Here is a 26,621-nt window from a genome sequence, read left to right as displayed (position 1 = left end):
TGAGCTGGTCATTAAGGGGGTAAAACCTTCCGTAGCTAAAGTGGTTAAAAAAATATTTTTTTTTTTTAGAAGAAATTTTCGATTGAAAAAAGTCTGTGAATGGGTGGAAGGGATGGGTAGGTAATTGGTATTAGCCTGGAGATGGGCTTTAAACTAGTATGTAGGGGATAATGAGAATTTGCATCAAAATACTACATTGCACAGTGGTGCAGTAAAAATTATTAGTATAAGGTTGCATACATATACAGTATAGTGCATCCGGAAAGCATTCAGAGCACTTCACTTTTTTTACATTTTGTTATGTTACAACCTTATTCCAAAATGGATTGAATTCATTATTTTCATCAAAATTCTACAAACAATACCCTATAATGACCACGTGAAAGAAGTTTGTTTGAAATCATTGCAAATTTATTAAAAAGTAAAAAATCACATGTACTGTACATAAGTATTCACAGCCTTTGCTCAATACTTTGTTGAGGCACCTTTGGCACCAATTACAGCCTCAAGTATTTTTGAGTATAATGCTACAAGCTTGGCACACCTAATTTTGGGCAGTTTCACCCATTCTTCTTTACAGGACCTCTTAAGCTCCATCAGGTTGGATGGGGAGCGTCAGTGCACAGCCATTTTTAGATCTCTCCAGAGATGTTCAGTCGGGTTCAAGTCTGGGCTCTTGCTGGACAACTCAAGGACATTCACTGAGTTGTCCTGTAGCTACTCCTTTGTTATCTTGGCTGTGTGCTTATGGTCGTTGTCCTGTTGGAAGATGAACCTTAGCCCCAGTCTGAGGTCCAGAGCACTCTGGAGCAGGTTTTCATCAAGGATGTCTCTGTACATTGCTGCATTCATCTTTCCCTCGATCCTGACTAGTCTTCCAGCTCCTGCTGCTAAAAAAAAATACCCCGCAGCATGATGCTGCCACCCCAATGCTTCACTGTAGGGATGGTATTGGCCAGGTGATGAGTGGTGCCTAGTTTCCTCCAGACATGACACTTGCCATTCAAGACAAAGTGTTCAATCTATGTTTCATCAGACCAGAGAATTTCATTTTTCATTGTCTGAGAGTTCTTCAGGTACCTTTTGGCAAACTCCAGGCAAGCCCAATAGCATATTAAGAGCATTATAGGCCCTGGGCCATACATTGCACTGGGGGCCCTGCCTACACAATCACCCACAAGAATAAAAATGCAAATTATCAATAAGGCTATATTTATTGGTACAGCAGTGTACAGCAGTGCCAGGCAAACAGCTGTGTGTGCCTGTTCCCGTGGAGGCAGACAGGCATTCCTGCAGTTGTGGGCTCCCCCTCCATGGCCCAAGTGGCCTGCTAAGTTTGGCGGCGGGATCCACATGGGAATTGGGACTAATGCTTGGCTGGGGCTGGGTCACTGGGCAGGTGGGGCCCCCCGGGCAAGTGGGGCCCCCAGGCAACTTCCCAGCGTGCCCATTCGTTAATATGGCCCTGGGCAAGCTGTCATGTGCCTTTTACTGAGGAGTGGCTTCTGTCTGGCCACTCTATTATACAGGCCTGATGGAGTGCTGCAGAGATGGTTGATCTTCTGGAAGGTTCTCCTCTCTCCACAGAGAAACACTGGAGCTCTGTCAGAGTAACCATCTGGTCCTTAGTCACCTCCCTGACTAAGGCTTTTCTCCACTGAGAGCTCATTTTGGCCAGGCGGCGCACTCTAGGAAGAGTCCTGGTGGTTCCAACCTTCTTACATTTACGGATGATGGAGGCCACTGTGCTCATTGTGACCTTCAATGCTGCAGAATTGTTTCTGAACCCTTCCCCAGATCTGTGCTTTGAAACAATCCTGTTTAGGAGGTCTACAGAGAATTATTTGGACTTCATGGCTTGGTTTGAGCTCTGACATGCACTGTTAACTGTGGGACCTTATATAGACAGGTGTGTGCCTTTCCAAATTATGTTCAGTGAACTGAATTTACCACAGTTGGACTCCAGCCAAGTTGTAGAAACATCTCAAGGATGATCAGTGGAAACAGGATGCATCTGAACTCAAATTTGAGTGTCATGGCAAAGGCTGTGAATACTTATGCACATGTGATTTTTTCATTTTTTATTTTTAATAAATTTGCAAAGATTTCAAACAAACTGATTTTATGTTGTCATTATGGGGTATTGTTTGTAGAATTTTGAGGAAAATAATGAATTAAATCCATTTTGGAATAAGGTTGTAACATTACAAAATGTGGAAAAAGTGAAGCGCTGTGAATACTTTCCGAATGCACTGTATAAGGTAAGGCCTTCTTTAATCTAGGAAACATAGATGCTCATTTCAGAAGCACTAAACTATTAATTAGTGCAATCGAATTGTCTTTTTTGTAAAAGCAGTTTTAATTATGAATTCATAAGCAATAAAAATGGAAAACATCACATAGTGTATAGAATAACACTTGGCTGCAGAAAGCAAGCCCCCGGCCATGCTATACACATCGCTGTGTAATGTGTCACGAGCCGCTGCAATAATAACTTGATCACACAGACATTGCTGGCTGAAGGCAGATTTTACTCACTCATACTGAAGCTGTGTAATAACTAAAGACGCAGTAAGCCATTTTCATAAAAAAACAGGCAGCTAAGCTCATTAAGGCTAGCAGGGAGCCACAGAGAAAATATACAGGTGATTGGTACATATTCTCCAGCAATATAGCTTTCAGCTTGCCAACATTTTTTCTAGTTTAACGTAAAACAGAATAAATACACATCTTAAAAAATATTTGATCTTTTCCAAAACTAAAGCAAACATTTTTTAGAATAGCTCTTTTTTGTTCAACCCGGGAGTTAAATTAAGGGGTTTAAGATAAACTAAATCACTTAAAACCTGACTTTGTCAACATTTAATGATTACTAAAAATGCATTTCTGCCTAGAATTATTGTATGTGTGTGTGTGTGTGTGTGTGTGTGTATATATATATATATATATATATATATATATATATATATATATATATATATATATATATATATATATATATATTATATATATATATATATATTTGTAAATATTTTACTATATCTTTTCATTTGTCAACACTGACCCTGAAACTGAGCTCCAGCATGGTGGCCAAGACCATAAAGCGATTTAACAGGACAGGTTCCACTCAGAACAGGCCTCGCCATGGTCAACCAAAGGAGTTGAGTGCACATGCTCAGCGTAATATCCAGAGGTTGTCTTTGAGAAATAGACGTAGGAGTGCTGCCAGCATTGCTGCAGAGGTTGAAGGGGTGAGGGGTTAGCCTGTCAATGCTCAGACCATACGCCGCACACTGTATCAAATTGGTCAGCCTGGCTGTCATCCCAGAAGGAAGCCTAAAGATGATTCACAAGAAAGCCCACAAACAGTTTGCTGAAGACAAGCAGACTAAGTACTTGGATTACTGGAAGCATGTCCTGTGGTCTGATGTTGGGTGATGTGGCGTGTACTCACTTATTTCCAGCAGTTTAGACATTAATGGCTGCTTGTTGAGTTATTTTGAGGGGACAGTAAATTTACACTGTTATAAAAGCTGTAAACTCACTACTTTACATTGTAGCAAAGTGTCATTTCATCAGTGTTGTCACATGAAAAGATATAATTAAATATTTGCAAAAAATGTGGAGGTGTACTCACTTTTGTGAGATACTGTGTATATAATATATATATATATATATATATATATATATATATATATATATATATACAGTATCTCACAAAAGTGAGTACACCCCTCACATTTATGTAAAAATTTTATTATATCTTTTCATGTGACAACACTGAAGAAATGACACTTTGCTACAATGTAAAGTAGTGAGTGTACAGCTTGTATAACAGTGTAAATTTGCTGTCCCCTCAAAATAACTCAACACACAGCCATTAATGTCTAAATCGCTGGCAACAAAAGTGAGTACACCCCTAAGTGAAATGTCCAATACATATACAGTAGGTACGGAAAGTATTCAGACCCCCTTAAATTTTTCACTCTTTGTTATATTGCAGCCATTTGCTAAAATCATTTAAGTTCATTCTTCTTCCTCATGAATGTACATATAGCACCCCATACTGACAGAAAAACACAGAATTGTTGACATTGTTGCAGATTTATTAAAAAAGAAAAACTGAAATATCACATGGTCCTAAGTATTCAGACCCTTTGCTGTGACACTCATATATTTAACTCAGGTGCTTTCCATTTCTTCTGATCATCCTTGAGATGGTTCTACACCTTCATTTGAGTCCAGCTGTGTTTGATTATACTGATTGGACTTGATTAGGAAAGCCACACACCTGTCTATATAAGACCTTCCAGATCACAATGCATGTCAGAGCAAATGAGAATCATGAGGTCAAAGGAACTGCCTGAAGAGCTCAGAGACAGAATTGTGGCAAGGCACAGATCTGGCCAAGGTTACAAAAAGATTTCTGCTGCACTTAAGGTTCCTAAGAGCACAGTGGCCTCCATAATCCTCAAATGGAAGACGTTTGGGATGACCAGAACCCTTCCTAGAGCTGGCCGTCCGGCCAAACTGAGAGGTAAAGAAGAACCCAAAGATCACTGTGGCTGAGCTCCAGAGATGCAGTCAGGAGATGGGAGAAAGTTGTAAAAAGTCAACCATCACTGCAGCCCTCCACCAGTTGGGGCTTTATGGCAGAGTGGCCCGACGGAAGCCTCTCCTCAGTGTAGGACACATGAAAGCCTGCATGGAGTTTGCTAAAAAACACCTGAAGGACTCCAAGATGGTGAGAAATAAGATATTCTGGTCTGATGAGACCAAAATAGAACTTTTTGGCCTTAATTCTAAGCGGTATGTGTGGAGAAAACCAGGCACTGCTCATCACCTGTCCAATACAGTCCCAACAGTGAAGCATGGTGGTGGCAGCATCATGCTGTGGGGGTGTTTTTCAGCTGCAGGGACAGGACGACTGGTTGCAATCGAGGGAAAGATGAATGCGGCCAAGTACAGGGATATCCTGGACAAAAACCTTCTCCAGAGTGCTCTGGACCTCAGACTGGGCCGAAGGTTTACCTTCCAACAAGACAATGACCCTAAGCACACAGCTAAAATAACGAAGGAGGGGCTTCACAACAACTCCGTGACTGTTCTTCAATGGCCCAGCCAGAGCCCTGACTTAAACCCAATTGAGCATCTCTGGAGAGACCTAAAAATGGCTGTCCACCAACGTTTACCATCCAACCTGACAGAACTGGAGAGGATCTGCAAGGAGGAATGGCAGAGGATCCCCAAATCCAGGTGTGAAAGACTTGTTGCATCTTTCCCAAAAAGACTCCTGGCTGTATTAGATCAAAAGGGGGCTTCTACTAAATCTGAGGAAAGGGTCTGAATACTTAGGACCATGTGATATTTCAGTTTTTCTTTTTTAATAAATCGGCAATAATGTCAACAATTCTGAGTTTTTCTGTCAGTATGGGGTGCTATGTGTACATTCATGAGGAAGAAGAATGAACTTAAATGATTTTAGCAAATGGCTGCAATATAACAAAGAGTGAAAAATTTAAGGGGGTCTGAATACTTTCCGTACCCACTGTATATATATATATATACATATATATATATATATATATATATATATATATATATATATATATATATATATATATATATTTATATATATATATATATATATACATACAAACAAATACTCTATGTCAAATTTCCATTTACCTAGGTAACTGTTCTTATCAGACTGGGGGACATCTCTGAATCTAACTTCCTGGAAACATTTCCTCTCCCAACCTGAGCTAACCAGATAAGTTGTAAGTAAAAAAAAAAGAGATTTTCAGATGATTACCTGCAAGCTATGTATGTGAGCAGAGTGAGATTAAACTAAACCATGCTGTGCAAACCCCATTCAATTTCTCTATGCATTAGGGCATCATTTATAAATGTCTTTATACAACTTTTACCCAGGATTCATACATTTTCTAATTTAACCTAATTTTTATTTTTTTTTAAATCCAAAAGGTGTTTATTAAAAACAAAAAAAAAAACAAAAAAAAAAAAAAAACAGAGAAGGGAAGGGAACGGGTGAAAACATTCACAGCAATGACAATCGGGTACATACATACATGTTGAAAAATACCGCACCCTCGCAGGGGTCACATCTCTTGGTGAGAAGAAACAGCATAGAGCAATACAAAAACAGGAATAATTACAGTAGTGTTATGATAATAGAAATGGCCGAACCTACTTAGGCCGATATAAACATAAACCAAAGCAGCAATGTATCAGGATAAACAGGGTTCGGCATAAGCGCAGGAAGAAACCTCCCCACATCAACCGTGTGAAAGTGACACCCACCGAGAGCAACACGCCCACGTGGCCATCATACCCATATCAGAATCCAAGGGATAGAGAGATACCGGGAACAGGTCTCCACCACAGCAAAGGAACGGAGGAGCCCAGTTCCCAGAAGGACAACAATAGAGGGAGGGAAAAAAAAGGGAATGGGTCGAACAGAGAGAAGGAGAAAAAGAAAGGGGAATACAGGAAGGGAAGAAAGAGGAAGAAAGGGAAAATAGGAGTTCAGGTGAGAAAGACCCCATTACAGCCAGGATGTCTACCAACAAACTAAGCCTGCAGAATACGATACATAAGCAGCTGTGCAGGTGCTAGTCCCGGGCAATCCAACCAATCCTGCCAGATTTTATAAAACTTTGTGGCTGCATTACGATGGCGATACGCTAGCTGGTCTCTTAGCAGAATATAATTGACTCGTGCCACCCACTGTGCCAATGTAGGAATCGTTGGACTCATCCAATAGTTAGCAATCAGTTTCCTGGCCAAGTATAATAGCCTATGCACCATTATATATGCACCAGGGGTAAACGGCTCCGGGTCTAGTATGCCCAACAGACACACCAGAGGGTCAACCGGTATAGGTGCATGGGCAACTTGTGAAATGCATTGTGTGACCTGAGTCCAATACCTAACCAACTTCGGGCAGCGCCACAGCAGATGTATGAAATCTCCCCTGTGGGAATCACATTTAGGGCAAAGAGGCGTATCCCGCCTACCCCACTTATGCAGGAGGACTGGGGTACGATACGTCCTATGGAGTATAAAGAGCTGGGAAAGCTTGTGGGAAGCCGACAGAGACACCGAGGGAAGGGCCTCTAAGGCCTGATCCCACTGATCTCCGCCAATATCCCCCAGATCCATTTCCCATGCCGCTCTACACCGCAAGGAGGCCGGGTCCTGTATACACGAGAGAAGCCATTGGTACCTAAGGGAGATCAGTCCCCGTTTATCTTGAGCCCTAATCACTGAGTTCACAATCGTCTGGTCCGCCTGTCGTATGGGGGACAGTCGCTGCTGGGTCTGAAGGGCATGGCGCAGTTGGAGGTAGCGATAGAAGTGTTGGCGAGGGAGATTAAATTCAGACTGAAGGCGGTCAAAAGGCTTAAGCACAGAGCCCGCAAACAGTTGGGCAAAGTACCTTATACCCCTGTCCCGCCACCCCAGAGAGTCTTGCAACCTAGCGACCTCTGGAAAGGCCGGGTTGTCCCACAGTGGCGTAAAATCAAAAAATCCGCCCGAGTGTGACATCACACGCAGTTCCCGCCACAGGCGACGCAACAGGGTCGCCGTGGGGGCACGGAACGGCAATGAGGGAAGATCCATCTCCAAAAGGGACGCCGCTGAGAGAGGTAGCCTGGAATTAGTCAGAAGCAGGGACTGTGGGTCCATCGAGGACTGATCCCCCCACCCCGCCAAGTGCTGCAACTGAGCTGCAAGAAAGTACATCCGCGGATGGGGTACTGCCAATCCACCCTTATCCTTGGGGTACTGAAGGGTAGACAATTTAATACGGGGCTGCTGCCTCCGCCAGACAAGGTCACGAAACTGGGACTCCACCCGCTTAAACCAGGACACTGGGATCCACATTGGAGAATTATGAAAGATATATAATAGCTGGGGGGCCCAAATCATTTTAATTAAGTTCACTCTGCCAACCACCGAAAGTGGCAGCTTACTCCAACTCTTACCCTTAGTACGTTGCTTGTCTAAAAGAGGCAGCAGGTTCAAACGCAGGTACTGAGCCGGATCCGGGGAGACCATCACCCCCAAATACCTAAAAGTGTCTGCTACACGCAGGCGACCCAGGGCCTGTAGAGAGGGATTGGGTATGGGGTCAAGAGGCATTAGTATGGACTTATCCCAATTAATAGAAAAACCAGAAAATGAGCCAAATTGTGCTATAAGAACCATAAGCGAATTAAGGGAACCCTCAGTGTCACCCAAATACAGAAGGGTATCGTCCGCATATAGGGACACCTTCTCCTCCAGGTCACCCCTCCGGAAACCCACCACAGCCGGGGAACACCTAATGAGGGCCGCCAACGGCTCTATCGCCAGTGCAAACAGCAGGGGGGACAGAGGGCACCCCTGCCTAGTACCCCTGTAGAGGGGGAACGGGGAAGATAGTTCCCCATTCACCCTGACTCGAGCCCTAGGTGCTGAATATAACGCCTTAACCCAACCAATGAAGTCATCGCCCAGGCCAAAGCGAGAGAGGACCTCCCACAGATAAGGCCACTCGACACTATCAAATGCCTTGGCCGCGTCCAAGGACAATATGGCTCTATTACCCGGGTTATCAACTGGAATTTGTAAATTGAGATAAAGCCGCCGTATATTAATCGCCGTGGACCTGCCCGGAATAAATCCAGACTGGTCTGGGTGAATGATGGAGGTAATGACCTTCGAAAGCCGGTTAGCAAGAACACGTGCGAAAAGTTTTATATCAGTGGTCAACAGGGAGATCGGTCGGTATGAGTCGGGGTATCTAGGGTCCTTCCCTGGCTTGGGCAAGACAATAATAATGGCTTCACTCATGGAATCCGGCAGGACCCCCGTCCGCATAATTTCATGCATAGTGGAGAGGAGAGCCGGCAGAAGGACTCGCCCATACCTAGAGTAGACCTCAACCGGAAGGCCATCCGCTCCCGGTGCCTTATTATTAGGTGCCTGCCCCAACGCATCCGTCAGTTCAGACATTGTAATCGGAGCACTAAGGGACAGACTATCCTGCTGCCGAAGCTGAGGCAGGGAGCATCCGTCCAAAAAGGAGGACAGGGCCGCCCCCCGGCCCCCGCACCGGGACTGATACAGATCAGCATAAAACTGCCTAAAGCCCTCAAGCACCTGAGGAGTGGAGGAGACCACCTCCCCGGAGGGAGAGACAATCTCCGTCACCGAGCCAGGATCCTGTTGAGACCTGGCTACCATAGCCAGCATGTGCCCAGTGTTCTCGCCCTCCTCAAAGTACGTTTGTTGCAGGAAATATCGTTTCTTCTCAGCCGCTGAAAATACCACTGAGTTATACAAAGCCTGCGCCTCCAGCCAGGCCTTCTGCGCAGAGGGAGAGGGCGAGGCTATCATAGCCTCCTCCCTACGCTTCATGTCATCACGAACCGTTTCCTCCCACTGCGCAGAATTACGTTTAACCATAGTAATCCCTTTGATAATTTGACCACGCAAAAAGGCCTTAAGGGCATCCCACACCACCGCAGGGGAGGCAGAACCCCTATTAACAGCCAGGAAGTCTTCCAAGGCCGGTGCAATCGGATCCGGCTCAGGGAACAACGTCAGCCAGAACGGGTTCACCCGCCACAGCCCACGAGTCCCCGAGCCCGGAACCGAAAACCTTACCCAAAGCGGGGAATGATCGGACACCAGGCGAGGCTCGTACGCCGAATCAGTCACCCGGGGCCTCATAGAGTCATTCCCCAGGGCCAAATCAATGCGTGACAGTCCTCCATGAGTGGCTGAATAGCAGGAATAACATTTAGTGGAGGCCTGCCTGTCCCTCCAAACATCTCTGAGGCCCAATTCCGTCAAAAACTTAGCAAACGCCTTAGGGCGTGAAATAGGGGCGGGCCCGTGATAGGAGGGGTGGAATTTGTCAAGTGCCGGGTCAAGATAATTATTGTAATCCCCCACGGCCAATACTGGGGTATCGGGGTGGGGCGCCATAAATTGTGCCAATAGACGGAGACCCTCGTGGGAGAAGGGTGGAGGGACATAGACAGCAGCCAAAATACACAGAAAACCATTAATTTTGCATAATAAAAAAACATATCTCCCCAGATCGTCCACCCTGCTGCGCAGGCACACAAAAGCCACCTCCCTGGACACCAACATGCTCACCCCCCGCGAATACGAGGAGTGAACAGAATGGTATTGAACAGGATATGCCCGAGAGCGTAGCAAATGCGTGGAAGTGCGCACCAGGTGGGTCTCCTGTAAACAGACAATAGTGGGCTTAAGCTTCCTAAGATATGCAAATACCGCTTTACGCTTAACCCCATCCGCCAGGCCCCGAACATTCCAGGACAAGATTAATGCATTAAGCTGTGAGAGCTCCATGAGTTAACAAAAACACAATATAAATGTAACAGCAGAATTCCCCCAGACCACCCGACATACCACTCCCCACCGCCAACCATAGTTCGCCAGAACAGAGTCTCCGGGAGCATGCGCACTGAGTGCGTAGGTAAGTAGAGAGGGAAATGCAGTCCACGCCAGCCATCTGCAGCCGGAAGAGTCCTAGGCCTGAGAGGTCTCACCTGAAAAAGAACATGAGGTAGGGAAGGGGGGAAAAGCAGCAGTGCAAAAAACAAAGTCAAGGGGGCCAACAGGGCCCAGTAGTAAACCATTCTCCGTTCCACGGAGTCAGCATGTCCCCGCAGGACAACAGGATAGGGGCACAGTATGCAAAGGAACCGCATACAATCAATCTGGGGGGAAACACGACAGTCTCGCTCAGCCGAGCGGTGATCCCAAATGTAATACCCCTATTGGGGGGTAAAAAACACCAACTGTAGAAAAAAAAGAAAACTTGGAAACGGACAGTCAGTGCTCCGCATCATAGACTGAAACTCAAAGCCAGTAAAGGATAACAGCGTCCCCAAACTCAGGGGGGTGCCTGCCGGGCTAGATGACGTTCCTCCCTATCCAGCCAGTTCACAGCGGCCTGGGGGTTGTCAAAGAATTGGGTCGAGCTATTCGCCACCACCTTCAATTTGGCAGGATAAAGCATGAAATATGGCACATTCAGCCTACGCAGCCTCTTCTTAACATCCAGAAATTTAGCTCTCCTGCATTGCACTTCAGCAGAAAAATCAGGGTACAGAGAGACCCTGGCATTATCTATAGAGAGATCAGCAGTGGTTCTTGCTTTATTCAGGATGACATCGCGGTCCTTGTAATTGAGCAGCTTGAATAGAAAGGGTCTGGGGGGGGCTCCCGGCGGAGGAGGTCTAGCAGGGATCCTGTGGGCCCGCTCCACGGCAAACATAGGGGAGAAGGAATCCTTGCCAAAGGTTGTCAGCAGCCATGCTTCAATAAAATCCACAGGGTGTTTCCCCTCCGCCTTTTCAGGGATTCCCACTGCCCTCACATTATTCCTACGCAAGCAGTTTTCCATGTCCTCCAATCTGGCTGCGTTAGCTGTAGTAATAGAGTGGAGAAACTGAACATCCCGCTGTAATGGTTGCCACTCATCTTCTATAGTACTAACCCGGCCCTCCAATGCAGCTGTGCGATCCCGCAGCTTCTGCATGTCCTGGCGTACTAGGGACAGTTCTAGTTTCATGCCCTGAACTTCACCAGCCAATCTAGCGATGTTAGCGTTGCCAGTGGTGACCGCTGAAAGGATATCCCGCAGGGTGGGCTCCGAGTCAAGGGTCATGGAAGGGGAGGTAGGCCCCAACTGCAGCGCCGCTCCCGCCTCAGGGGGGGCCAAAGGCCCAGAGTCCAGCGACAGGAGAGGGCCAGCATCTCCCAAGTCCCCCGAGGTCATATCCACATCCCCCACATCAGCCTGACAGAGAGGGGGAGCGAGGTCTTTACCTGGAGGCTTTGCGAACAGGCGCTGTGCGGCCTCCTTCTGCTTCTCCTTTGCCGAGCGGGTCGCGGCGCCGCCATCTTGGCCGCCAGGGTCCGCCGCCGAGCGGGACTTCGTGCCGCGGGAGGACATCCGTCCGGATGGAAATGGTGGCACGGCCGGCAAGCAGAGGATGTGGAGAGGTGATGCTGAAAGTTGCAGGTGAATCGGGCACAGGATGGCTGAGATCAGCAGGAGAATAGCAGGATACCAGCGGAGCTACTGTGGGACACGTCCGCTCACATCACTCGTCGGCCACGCCCCCCAACCTAATTTAAAAAATATGTGAATCTATGTGAAAATATGTGAAAGTTATGTGAAAACAATATAATAATATTCAGTATGCAGACAGGGAAAAACATTGAACCTTGAGATCATTGAAACATTACTTATTGCACCCTTTCATATCTGATGTCAGCAGATTAACCAACAGGCTTCAGAAGTTTTGCACTCAACACCAACAGAGTCAGTTAATGTATCGAGTTCCTCTGTGCTCCAATGATGACCCAACCTGGTGGATCTAAAACCACTGACATATTCAGCAAAAGAACAAGGGAAAACAGAACAAGCATCTTACTCAGCTAAGAGTAAATAAACAAAGATTACTGAAAGACACTCAAGTTCATATGATAATGTTGAGCAAGCCCACATCTGATCGCCAGAAGCTGGTGGATCAGCTAGTGGATCAGCTGGTAACCATCATGGGTTCAAAACACTGATCTGTTCCAGTCTAATGGGCCATACACTTGTCTTTAGATATTTTCCTTTAGATTTGCCAAAACCATATAATATGAGGTCAAATCTAAACACTTTTTAATTTGTATGCACTCAGGTAAGGCCCTTGCACTACATAGTTGAAGGTAAATCTAAAGGAGGTCTAACAACAAAAGTTGTATAGTGTGTATCCAGCTTAAGTCACTTGTAGGAGAAGGCTAAGGTACAGCCTTGCAGTCTGTGTGAAGACAGATTTCTGGCTTCAAAGCATCTAGATGCTGCCCTCTATAATTTCACATAGCATGGATACTCCAATTGAACAATTTTCCATGAGTTGTGGCGCTTGGACCATTTTTTATTTTGTTTTGACATATCTGTCTAAAATTAATTTTATTGGGCAAAGGTGCTCTGCAAGTATGGCAGATAAAACAACAGCAAAATAGTAATATACAACAATATTACCAGCAGTACCTATCACTATGGAGTGTAGCACTCTTAAGATGCCTAACCAGGATAGAGTCTGTCCTGGTATCACTGTAGAGTGAACCCAGCTTACTGCTGGCAGGCGTTGGGACCCAGAGTGCTTGGTGGGAGTGCTCACTCCCCAGATGGGATTTGTAATTCCCAAAAGAAGAAAACAAGAAAAGAAATGTTAATTATCCCTAAAGTCAGAGCCCCCTTCAGGCAGGAGGATAGTTTCTCAGGCAGCGGATTACAAACAGGTGTGGCTAACAGTTTTCCCATCACTCTGGAGTCCTTTGTGTGGTTACTCATTTGAGGGTCTAGAACAGCATCTCTGGGGCATAAGGACATGGCATTTTAAAACAGTGTCTCTGGAACAAGCCGGTATCACACTCTGGAACAGCCAATCTCTCTGATCCACACGCAGCACATGAGTCCTCAGCTCAGCTCTCAGCAATAAATTCCTTATCCAGGCAGCCCAGCAGAGATCAATGGTAAAAACAGCAGTCTCTTAACAGCAGGAGACCAGCGTAGGCTCATTCTCAGCAGTAGCTTGTGTCTCAACAGTACCTGTTTGTGCCCTCTCACTCAGCAGCAGTTTGTCGTGTGTGCCCTGCGATCCAAAAGTGGCAATGGGATTCCCCCGAAACATAACGCTCTACTCTAACTCTCAATTGCTGGGCAATGTCTTCCTCTTCCCCATTTAGGCCAGAGCTGTGTCTCACTCGGGGACTACCTTTCCCAGCAGCTCCTTTGGTTCCCCACAGTCCCCGAGGTGGGCAAGGACTTTCCAGCTCCTCTTTCCCTTCTGTACAGTCCTATCCTGTTTGTGCTGAAAATCGTACTGGACTGACTGAATCAAGTAAGGAGATGTCCCTCCAGGAGGTCATGCCCAATGGTGGATATTGGCAGTGAACCCTCTTAGGGCTTGGGCTGCTGCCTTTCTGGTACGGTAAATTCCACATGTAGATTTAGAGTAATATGAAATAATGCATGCTGATTGCTTATTGCTGCCCCTGGAACCTCAACTGTCACTTTGTCAGTTTTTCTTCCAAAACCTTGCAAATATATAACTCACGTGAGAATCATTCCTATTTAAAAGCGTGCAGAAACAGCTCTGAAGAAGGAAGAGCCGAAACCTATTGGCTTGATATACTTGTTGCTATTCCCAATAAACGCCTCATAATTTATCATTGATCTTGCATCTTTTTAAAATTGGGCACGCCTTCTTTCCTATTATTCCAAGTGTATGGTCCTATCTGGCAATGGGAGGCAAGGGATCCAGCAGCCTGGTAGGTGGTCTCTCAAAAGGCGGGTGTCCAAGCTTTATATATCCAGTATATGTGCATATATATATATATACATACACAGTATCTCACAAAAGTGAGTACACCCCTCACATTTTTGTATATATTTTATTATATCTTTTCATATGACAACACTAAAGTAATTACACTTTGCTACAATATAAAGTAGTGTACAGCTTGTATAACAGTGTAAATTTGCTGTTCCCTCAGAATAATTCAGCACACAGCCATTAATGTCTAATGTCTAAACCGCTGGCAACAAAAGTGAGTCCAAACTGGGCCCAATTAGCCATTTTCCCTCCCCGATATCCTGTGACTTGTTAGTGTTACAAGGTCTCAGGTGTGAATGGGGTGTGAATAGGGAGCAGATGTGTTGAATTCAGTGTTATCGCTCTCACATACTGGTGAGTGGAAGTTTAACATGGCACCTCTTGGTAAAGAACTCTCTGAGGATCTGAAAAAAAGAATTGTTGCTCTACATAAAGATGGCTGAGGCTATAAAAAGATTGCAAAGACCCTGAAACTGAGCTGCAGCACTGTGGCCAAGACCATATACAGTAGCTGTTTAACAGGACAGGTTCCACTCAGAACAGGCCTCGTCATGATCGACCAAAGGAGTTGAGTGCACGTGCTCAGTGTCATATCAAAATTTACACTGTTAGGGCTCTTTCACACATGGAGTTCGTCAGACAGACTCCATTTTTCTCACCTGTGTGAAAGGAGCCTTATACAAGCTGTCCACTCACTACTTTACATTGTAACAAAGTGTAATTTCTTCAGTGTTGTCACATGAAAAGATATAATAAAATATTTACAAAAATGTGAGGGGTGCACTCACTTATGGGAGATGTTGTATATACAGTCAGGTCCATAAATATTGGGACATCAACACAATTCTAATCTTTTTGGCTCTATAATGGATTTGAAATGAAACAAACAAGATGTGCTTTAACTGCAGACTTTCAGCTTTAATTTCATGGTATTCATGGTACAATCCTGTCCCCTGCATTCTTTGCATATAGCTCCTGTCCCCTGTATTCTGTGCATTATACTCCTGTCCCCTGCATTCTGTGCATTGCACACTCCTGCCCCCTGCATTCTGACCATTACACACTCCTGTCCCCTGCATTCTGTGCATTACACTCCTGTTCCGTGCATTCTGTGCATTACACTCCTGTTCCCTGCTTTCTGTGCATTGCATTCCTGTTCCCTGCTTTCTGTGCATTGCACTCCTGCCCCCTGCTTTCTGTGCATAGCACTCCTGTTCCCTGCTTTCTGTGCATCGCACTCCTGTTCCCTGCATTCTGTGCATTACACTCCTGTTGCCTGCATTTAGTGCATTACACACTCCTGCCCCCTGCATTATGGGCATTGCACTCCTGCCCCCTGCATTCTGGGCATTACACTTCTGCCCCCTGCTTTCTGTGAATTACACCACTGTCCCCTGCATTCTGGGCATTGCACTCCTGCCCACTGCATTCTGGGCATTACACTCCTGCCCCCTACTTTCTGTGCATTACACCACTGTCCCCTGCATTCTGGGCATTGCACTCCTGCCCCCTGCATTCTGGGCATTACATTCCCGCCCCCTGCTTTCTGTGCATCACACCCCTGTCCCCTGCATTCTGGGCATTGCACTCCTGCCCCCTGCATTCTGGGCATTACACTCCTGCCCCCTGCATTCTGGGCATTACACTCCTGCCCCCTGCTTTCTGTGCATTACACCCCTGTCCCCTGCATTCTGGGCATTGCACTCCTGCCCCCTGCATTCTGGGCATTGCACTCCTGTTCCCTGCATTCTGGGCAAAACACTCCTGCCCCCTGCATTCTGGGCATTGCATTCCTGCCCCCTGCTTTCTGTGCATTGCACTCCTGTTCCCTTCTTTCTGTGCATTGCACTCCTGTTCCCTGCTTTCTGTGCGTAACATTCCTGTCCCATGCATTCTGTATTGGGAGGTATGCATTACCTAAAGTTGCGCCCTCTCTCCTATTGGGCTCAGCTTGGAAGTTTTAGTTTGTCTCACCTGCCAGCTTCCCCATAGCCAGTGAGGAGAAGCAGGGAATATATAACTCTGCCCCCTTATTACACACTGCTGTTTAGTGGCAGTTTAGCACAGCTCAAATTTTTAATGCTGATGCTGTATAATGTCATTCACGCTCAGCTCCATCACATTACGGGCACAACATAAAGGAGGGTACACTCCTGCCCCCTGCATTCTGACCATTACACACTCCTGTCCCCTGCATTCTGTGCATTACACTCCTGTTCCGTGCATTCTGTGCATTACACTCCTGTTCCCTGCTTTCTGTGCATTGCACTCCTGCCCTCTGCTTTCTGTGCATTGCACTCCTGTTCCCTGCTTTCTGTGCATTACACTCCTGTTGCCTGCATTTCGTGCAATACACACTCCTGTCCCCTGCATTCTGTGCATTACACACTCCTGTCGCCTGCGTTCTGTGCTCCTCCTCCTCCTCCTCCTCCACCGCCGCCGCCGCTTCCACCTACACCACCATATCCTCCGTCACCTCAACCTCCTACTCCATATGGGCCTTGTCCTCCTCCTACATCATTCAAGATAATTATTTTTTATTCTTCTCTTTTTTATGTTCTTTTAAGTTATTTCCCTATCCACATTTGTTTGCGGAGCACTTGTCATGCTCTTAAGATGATGTTGATGCAAGTTGAAGCCCTCTAGCCCTTTCCATGTTTGTTTTAGAGGAATTTTAGTGCTCAAAAGATCGGGTCTCCATTGACTTCAATGGGGTTCGGGATCGGGACAAAGTTCGGGTTAAGTCCGGGTCACAAACCCGGACTTTTTTCCAAGTTCCGTTGAACCCGCCGAACCCAAACATGCAGGTGTTCGCTCAACTCTAGTTATAACCCCTATCCAATTTTTGGTTTTTGTTTCATCTGTGTCCCATTGCAAATATTTCTCTTCACTTCCTGTCCAATAGCCACACAGGAAGTATGAGAAAACTCCTGCAAATTAAGGGAATTCCTTGGGGACCCCCAGGTCACCAGAACCAGTATCCCTATTGGAAGATTTCCCCTCTTGCTTTTTTGGGGACAACCCACAATGTGGGATTTTCTTTTTTTAATGAACTTTAATTGTCAATGATAATGGTAAACAGGACAAATAGACAAATAGAGAGGGGATTTTCTTAATGGTGGCATAGACAGCAATAAAAACTTGAGAGTCAAGGCACACTGCATTCCCCTATCTTCCTTTAACATCAGACCTACAGGCTGGGATTTCACCAACTAATGTGATCAAATGCAAAAGGCAATATTTTTTCATTGTTAACTTCTTCAGTCACCCAGAACTAATGCTGGTGTTGCAGTGTTTTTAATACATTATTTGAACACTTGTCATCTTCACAAACAGAATTATTTCTCTGCACTTTGCAGGTAGCAGTGAAAATGGTAAACATTTTACCAGCCATAGTGGGCAGCACGATGGCTAAGTGGTTAGCATTAGCAATAGGGTTATTTGTTTGAATCCCAACCATGGCCCTGCCTGCTCATAGTTTGCATGTTCTCACTGTGCCTGCATGGGTTTTCTCTCACACTCTAAAGACATGTTGGTAGGTAAATTGACCTGTGAATGTGAGTCAGGGACTTTAAATTGTAAGTTCCTTGAGGGAAGGGATTGATGTCAATGTACACAATATATATATATTGTGACAGGAAGTCAGGTAAATCTGTGGATGTAGTCACAGACAGGAGATACATTTCCACCTGGTTTAGAAATTTCACCAATTACTATAGGGTGTCGGCTGCAGAGATAGCCAGCAGGTAGTTGAAAACCATTCAGCTGTTCAGAATGAGGAAATGAAGGCCTCTATAATTTGTCCAAAGGAAGTCTAAGGATTTCTGCCTCCTGACACTGTGTGGGCATGGGGAGAGGAGGACAGTCAGATGTATGCCTCCTGAAAGCTGTGTGAGCATGGGGAAGACCTCCTGAAGCAATGTGCGCTGAGGAGGGTAACAAGTGTGAAGACTACTCGAGGTGAGGTCTTGGATCGTTTCTATGTGAAAAGAAACCAATGGACATTTCCTGTGTGAAGGGGAAATTAATTAAGACTGAAGACTACTCAATGTGAGGTCTTGGACTATTTCTATGTGGAAAGAAATAAATGCACTGTTTGCTATGTGAAGAGACAAACAAAGGGACATGTTCAATGTGAAGAGGAAAAGGGACATGATCAATGGACATTTGTTGTGTGAAGAAAAAAACATGGACTTTTGAGTGTCTGCTGTAGGATCAGCAAAGTTTGCCCAACAGTAGGTTGGAGACAGACTCCATAGGTAGGTTCCTGTATGTGAGAAGGTAGCCGCCCACCGTGGCAAAGATTTATTTTTGGTTTTATATTTATTTTGATGTTTTTGAGGCTTGCACTTGTGTGAAGTAAATTGCAAGAATAAACCAAACTGTTGTTTGCAACCACTTCTCGGCTATCTCCCTGTGTAACGAACCCCCCCAAAAGGGGTCATCCATAGCCGCCACCGAGCTAATCTCCCACATATGGTGGAGGTATGCATTGGACAGAAGCAGAGATCCCTGCAAAGAAGTGCATATGTTCTATTACATTGTCCGGTGCATGAGATTGCACAATCTATGTGTGCAGGAGAGAAGATCCTGAAAGAGAGGAAAAACTACTTGTTTTAAAGAGACAGTGGTCTCAAACATTTTTGATGGACTTTGTTTTGTCTGGTGCATGAGACTGCACAAACTGTGTCTGCAGGAAAGGAGATCCTGCAAGAGAGAGAAAAGCTACTGGCTTTAAAGAGACAGTGGTCTCAAAAAAAATTTTTGCTGGACTGTGAAAAATTTATCGTGGGGTTATTGAAGATGGGGCGATCAAAACGCCTGAAAGATGCAAAGATAGCTGAAATGAGAGACCGGATTCTATGGATGGAGGGGATGTTACCGCCTGAACGAGCCCCATCCATGCTTGAACGGAGTCTGCTAAAAAGAGAGGTTGTTGTCCCTAGCAACACTGGGGCAAATGTGGATTTTCAGCGGAGCTTGGCAGCTCAACAAAAGGCTCACCAAGAGAGCATGGCAGGCTGGAGACAGAGCCGCCAGCAGCAAATGGAGGCCATCGGTTTGGAGGAAATCTAGTATGTGTGCAGGGCTGAGCTGGATGCCTTGCAACGGAAAATGGAAGAAAAGGAACGAGCCCTGGAGTTGCTTAGGATGGAGCATAGAAACTTGCAGGCTCAGGTGTTACAGTGGGAAGAATCCACTGCTCTTCTTTTTTCCGAGTTGCACAAACGTAGAGAGACTATAATGGAGAAAGATACCCTCCTCATGGAAAAGGAAATTGAAATTCAGACTTTGCAGAAGCAAAGTATGTGTAAAATGTTGGAGTTGCGTAATCAGCTGGAAAAAAGTCTTCAGTCTTTGGAAGCTACCAAAATAGACCTGCAGGGGGTGCAGGAACAGAATGTCACTCTGAAAACGACATTGTCTCTCAGCGACAAGGAGAAAAGTGAGAGAGAGGCTAAATTATTGAGTACTGTTTATTAGTTCACCACTTTGAGCAATGTGGTAGATGAATTACGTGCAGACTGTGAACGTTGGAAAGATGAAGCCCAACGTTTCCAGCAGCAGCTAAAGGAGAAAGAAGCCTGTGTGGCAGAATTACAGTCTCATTCCCAGAATCTAGCCAATGAGGTGAAGGCTCTTATGCAGGGAAAAGGAGATTCTGAACACAAGAGAAAAAAAGTATAGGCACAGCTGCAGGAATCGCAAGTCAAGGTGTCAGAAGGTGACCGATTGTGTGCTAAGCTGTCAGAGAAGGCAAACCGACTGCAGGTTGAGTTGGACAATGTCACAAATCAGCTTTCTCAAGCAGACAGCAAATCTAGAGAAATTGCCAAAGATTTCTCTATCTTGGAATCGCAGCTGCAAGACACGCAGGAACTCTTACAGGAAGAGAGGTGTCAAAGGCTGAGTTTTAGCAAAAAGCTCAAACAAATGGAAGATGAGAAAAATGGCTTCCTGGAACAATTAAAGGAGGAGGAGGAGGAAGCAAAGAAAAACCTATCAGAGCAAGTCGCAACACTGCAAGCTCAGATAGGAGATATGAAAAAAACGCATGGAAGAAAACGGTGGTTCATTAGAGAATGTTGAAAATGTGAAAAAGAAGTTTGATCAGATGCTTGGTGAGGAGAAGACTGTGTCTGCAAAATATGCAGAAGAACGCGACCGTGCAGAAGCGGAGGCGCGTGATAAAGAGAGCAAAGCCCTGTTCTTGGCTCGCTCCTTGGAGGAAGCTCTAGAGTGTAAGGCTGAACTAGAAAGAGTTAACAAACAGCTGCGTATAGAAATGGAAGATTTGGTCAGCTTCAAGGATGATGTTGGGAAAAGCGTTCAGGAGCTAGAAAAGTCTAAGCGAGCCTTAGAACAGCAAGTAGAAGAGATGAAGATTCCGTTGCAGGAACTTGAAGAGGAATTACAGGCAACAGAGGATCCGTCCCAAAGAGGGGATAATGTGCCTGATGCAGTTTTTAAAAAGATCAGTGTTTTGGGGTCTGTCCTGAGTGAGCATGAGAAATTTTATGACATGTTGTTTGAATCACCCCTCTGGATTAAACAGTTCCTTCAAAAACGTCAAGCACTGGAAAATGTATCATTAGAGCTTCAGCAAACAAAGGAGCTGTGTAAGAAATGTGATGATTTCTCAGTTCAGGCTGAAAACCTAGTGGAGAAAACTAAAGCAAGTGATATAAAACTTGGAGAAAAAAGCAAACGCCACCTAGTGGAGAAAACTAAGGCCGTTGGTGAAAACGTGAAGCAAATGAATAAGTGTCTTTCAGGGAATATTTCCAAAATGGAACTGGTGAAAGACAGGTGGCAGAAGTTTGATCGTGATCTTGAGATACATTCCATGTGGAGTTCAGATAAAGAAAAGGAACTAGGTGACCTTGAGCCGTCAAATAGTTCAGCAGAAAGTGCATTGAAGAAACCTGTAATAGACTGTGTTGTTGCCTTTGACCCATGTGTTGGTGGAAGGAAAGTTGATGATGTCTCTGGAAAAAGGAACAGGCGTCACTTTGAAGAAATGTGTGACCGCCTGTTGTCGCAAATGGATGGCCCTCTGCACAGCATCTTAGAGCAAGCTAAGCTCAAGAAAGAAGATCACTCCCTTTTACAACAAAGAGTCAATGATTGTGTACAGCTGTATGGAGAGGCAACTCAAGTCACAGAGGGACGTCAAGAGTCCCTACTTGGATCAAAGCCAAGTGAAGCAGAGGTTCTCAAAGTTTTGTGGAAATCATTTATTGATTGCAGAGAGAGGTGGCTCAAGAATGTTGAAGACTTTAAGACTAGCACAATTGAGTTGCCTATGGATCACCGTCCTCCTTGGTGGATAGGACAGAGGGTTATGCAGGACAAACGTGAGAAGGATCGAAATGATGCTAAAAATGCAGTTGAAGAATGTGTATATGAGATGAAGGACAAGTTGTCTGACATTTATGAGAAATCTGTCAATGAAGATGACAGAAACAGTTTCATCCTGAAGCTTGAGGATACTAGGAGGCTTATCAGTGAGAGTCAAGAGAAGTACCTGACACATGCGTGTCTGGAAATCTGTGTCCCAACCCTAGGGTTGAAACAAGAGGGGGGGGTATGTGAATGGAAGTCAGGTAAATCTGTGGATGTAGTCACAGACAGGAGATACATTTCCACCTGGTTTAGAAAATTCACCAATTACTATAGGGTGTTGGCTGCAGAGATAGCCAGCAGGAAGTTGAAAACCATTCAGCTGTTCAGAATGAGAAAATGAAGGCCTCTATAATTTGTCCAAATGAAGTCTAAGGATTGCTGCCTCCTGACGCTGTGTGGGCATGGGGAGAGGAGGACAGTCAGATGTGTGCCCCCTGAAAGCTGTGTGAAGACTACTCGAGGTGAGGTCTTGGATCGTTTCTATGTGAAAAAAACCAATGGACATTTCCTGTGTGAAGGGGAAATTAATTAAGACTGAAGACTACTCAAGGTGAGGTCTTGGACTATTTCTATGTGGAAAGAAATAAATGCACTGTTTGCTATGTGAAGAGACAAACAAAGGGACATGTTCAATGTGAAGAGAAAAAGGGACATGATCAATGGACATTCGTTGTGTGAAGAAAAAAACATGGACTATTGAGTGTCTGCTGTAGGATCAGCAAAGTTTGCCCAACAGTAGGTTGGAGACAGACTCCGTAGGTAGGTTCCTGTATGTGAGAAGGTAGCCGCCCACCGTGGCAGGGATTTATTTTGTGTTTTATTTTTATTTTGATGTTTTTGAGGCTTGCACTTGTGTGAAGTAAATTGCAAGAATAAACCAAACTGTTGTTTGCAACCACTTCTTGGCTATCTCCCTGTGTAACGAACCCCCCCAAAAGGGGTCATCCTTAGCCGCCACCGAGCTAATCTCCCACAATATATATATATATATATATATATATATACTGTATGTAAACACTGTGAAAATTGATGGTGCTATAAAAGTACCTCAAATAAATAGTGGTGTGAGAGGCAGAATATCTTCCTATGATCCATAATCTGTAATCTGGACTGCTGCTGAGGAGTTTTCTGAATACAGCAGGCCTCTCTGCAAAAACATAAATTGAGTCCCTACCTGAAGAAAAGAAAAAATACTTAATTAAAGTAGAAGTTCAGCCTAAAACTAACTCTAAATCTACTGGAGCCACATTCTAAGACTAATCTATCTGTAAAACCCTGTGAAGCAAAAGTCACTATACATACCTTTTCTGCAGCCAATCTGGGTCAGTCCCACTCTGAGCTGTCAGTGGCAGATTCTCTGTGCAGGAAGGCCAGCTGACAATGGAAGCCCCATAGTAAGCCTATGGGTGATGTCATTTCCCAGGCATGTTGGCTGTCTCTTATACACAGCATTTGCCGCTGGAGACCGGACTGGATTGGTTGCAGAAAAGGTATGTATAGAAATTTTTGCTTCACAGGGTTAGATAGATTAGTCTTAGAATGATGTGGCTGCCAGTACATTTAGGCCGGCCATACTCGGTTCGAACCTAGGCAGCAGGAACCGGCTGAGATTTGACCCCCATTAATGGTCAGGCTAAATGTACCAAGTTGATCGGTCAATCAACTTGGGTACAATCAGCCTGCCGGATTCTCTTACAATTATTGCTATCAGCTGCTATAGCCACTAGCGATAATAATTGTCTTCTCCCATCGGACAGTGATTATCGTAGCAGCTATAGCAGTGATAATCGTAAGAGAATCCAGCAGGTTGATTGTACCCAAGTTGATCAGCATTAGGGATTTGCCTGTCAGCACTGTCTGTGTTAATGGGGGAATCATGCAAATTTCTTTAAAAAAATCACTATCACTATGAATATTAAAATGGGTAAATCAGACTGTCTGCTAGACAGGTGCCTGATTTTCCTTTCGAAGAACCTCGGTTGGTACGAGTCAGAGATAGGGCCCCTCCCACCAAACTTAAAGGACAAACTGATAAAGCATCTGTGTGTCCAGGGACTACTCACAGATGCCAACATAAGGTGGTGACGAAACGCATTGGACCATGGTTACACGGCAACTTGACTTACATTCAGAAGACTATAGGATGATTCCCTGGAGTCATTGCAAAAAAAGCGTGGAGATGGTGAGAACTCAGGGGGATCTAAATTTATTGTTGATAATATGTGTCAAACGCTGTTTTCACTGATTATTAGAGAAAGAGACGGGAGATTATCTAATTCATCTAGAGGACTCACATTACACGCTCCATATCAGCTTTTTGCCCAACCATACGAATGGGGGGGCATTTATATTTGGTGAGTGTCTATCTGATGGGAGTGCAGGTTATAATGCACAGCGGTGGTGGGGATCTGTGGTGATTTATCAGTTCTTCATTCACAGTGATTTCGCTCATTCTTCTAGTTTAGGACTTTTTTATCAAATTATTTCACATTTTCGGACTATGCACTTATTACGATAATATTATAATTTTGGACTGATTTATAAATATATATATATATATATATATATATATATATATACCGTATTTTCCGTGTATAAGATGCCCCCATGTATAAGACGCCCCCCATTTTTCCAACCCAAACTTCAGAACTCAATATTTTAAACATAAGGAGTTGTTCTTACTGTTTTCTCCACTGTCTGATCATGCACTCAGTGGGCAGAGGTCCAAACTGCCTTTCTGCAGCCCTATTGCCATGCTCTTTTGCATAGCAAATTACATTTACCGTAGTTTGAATTTAGCAATGTAAGACAATCGCTTACCAGTACTCATTTTTTTATTCTCTGACATCTGGGCTCCGTTCTCGCATCTCTCTCTATCTCGCATCTGCGCACTCCAACCTCCAATGGTATCACATCTGCAGTCTCCGCCTTTACAGCATTATCTGACGTCCACAGCTTGCAATTGGTGTAAGCCTTTTTGACAATATGGCCAGCTACGCACCCGCGCACTGCTTAATGATCGTGTATAAGACGCCCCTCGATTTTCAGCATAAAAATTTGAGCAAAAAGTAGCGTCTTATACACGGAAAAATACGGTATATGTATGTATATATATATATATATATATATATATATATGTGTGTGTGTTTTCTTTTTTTTTGACTATCAATTTTAATATTCCTAGTGATAGGAATATTTATTTTACTAATTAATCAATTTATTACATTAAGTTTTTCATTTTTCACTTGCGCTGCTGGTGGTTTCACATAATTAGCTGAGATTTCACTTTCCTGGCTGCAGGAAAGAAATTCACACTGTGTATGTGCATTTGAGCAAGATTTTGTATATTTTTTTAAGTGATAGCGAATTCAAAACCATGCCCATAGAAGGAGAGATGCTGAGAAAAAATGCAAATACAACGCAAAAGGTAATTCTGTAATAAATAATATCTAAAGGCTGTAAAAGTCTAAATTTCTATAGTGTACCATATCTCTAGACTTACCCCTGTTTTTGAACTCTATGGTTACTATTTATGGCACTGGTACATTGGCCATGGCGAAGTTGTAAGTTGTAAGTTGTAAGAATATTGTGCACATTGGACTAGAGAATAATCTGACATCCAAAAGATCCTTGTTTCCTCATAAGTATATTGTAACTCTATAACTTCCATATGTACAGCTTTGAGAATTGAAAGAACCTGCAGATGTTATTGTCTCCGAATCTCAGCAGACTATTGGCTAAATATCTGCACCTAGGCTTTTAACGTTTGCCCTTAAAAAAAAAGACTTCTGTAATCATAGTCCTGAAAGACTATCTTACTCTGTCAAAAACCCCACATTTCCGACAAATGACCATCAATTGTTAATGGATGCCTTTGAAATTTATGTTTACTGCTAGTGAAACTCCATGCTTGCATGATTATTAGGGCATGACTTAATTTGTTGTGTAACCAGCTTCCAGGGGGATTAATCTATACACTTTGATCAAGTTTATACATTAGTTTCACATCTCCTGCTGTCTGAATCAATATTTTTTCATTGTTAACTTATTCAGTCACCCAGAACTAATGCTGGTGTTGCAGTGTTTTATTACATTATCTGGACACTTGTCACCTTCACAAACAGAATTATCGCACTGCACTTTGCAGGTCAGCAGTGCATTTAGTAAAGGGCCCATTTTACCAGTCATAGTGGTGTGAGATGGAGAATATCCCTCTCAGATTCATAATCTGTACTCAGGACTACAGAAATAAAAAGAGAAAACAGGGTGCCAGGTCAGTGCCAGTAAAAACAACACTTTATTGCAATATTCACTTACATCTGAAAACCTAAAGACTGCATGTAGAGGTGCTGTGGTATCGTGTGTGTGGTAATCAAGATGGTAGACAGGGTGGGCTGGAGGGCTGCTGAAGATGTCTGGACCCGCTGAAGATGACAAATGGGTCTAATCGCATTCGCAAACTCCAAGGCTTCAACCACTGAGTGACCAAAGGTAAAATGGCCCATGGAGAGACAGCAGCTCACACAAGCCCAGACCCACCAGGGCTCACCCCCTCTCCAGCTTGTGTGCCCTGTCTTGTTGCAGTCCATAATGGTTCTTGAGAGCCTGTGATGCCACTGTTCTCCTGCTCTCTCATGTGGTGGATTTGGGCTTGTGTGAGCAGCTGACTCTTTATTTGGCCGTTTTACCTTCGGTCACTCGGCAGTGGGAGCCTTGGAGTTTGCTAATGCCTTTAGCCCCAGTTGTCATCTTGAACGGGTCCAGAAA

This window comes from Pelophylax lessonae, assembly GCF_965119305.1.
Source record: "Pelophylax lessonae genome assembly, chromosome: 3".
Lineage (NCBI taxonomy): Eukaryota > Metazoa > Chordata > Amphibia > Anura > Ranidae > Pelophylax > Pelophylax lessonae.
Note: the sequence above shows the minus strand (reverse complement) of the source record.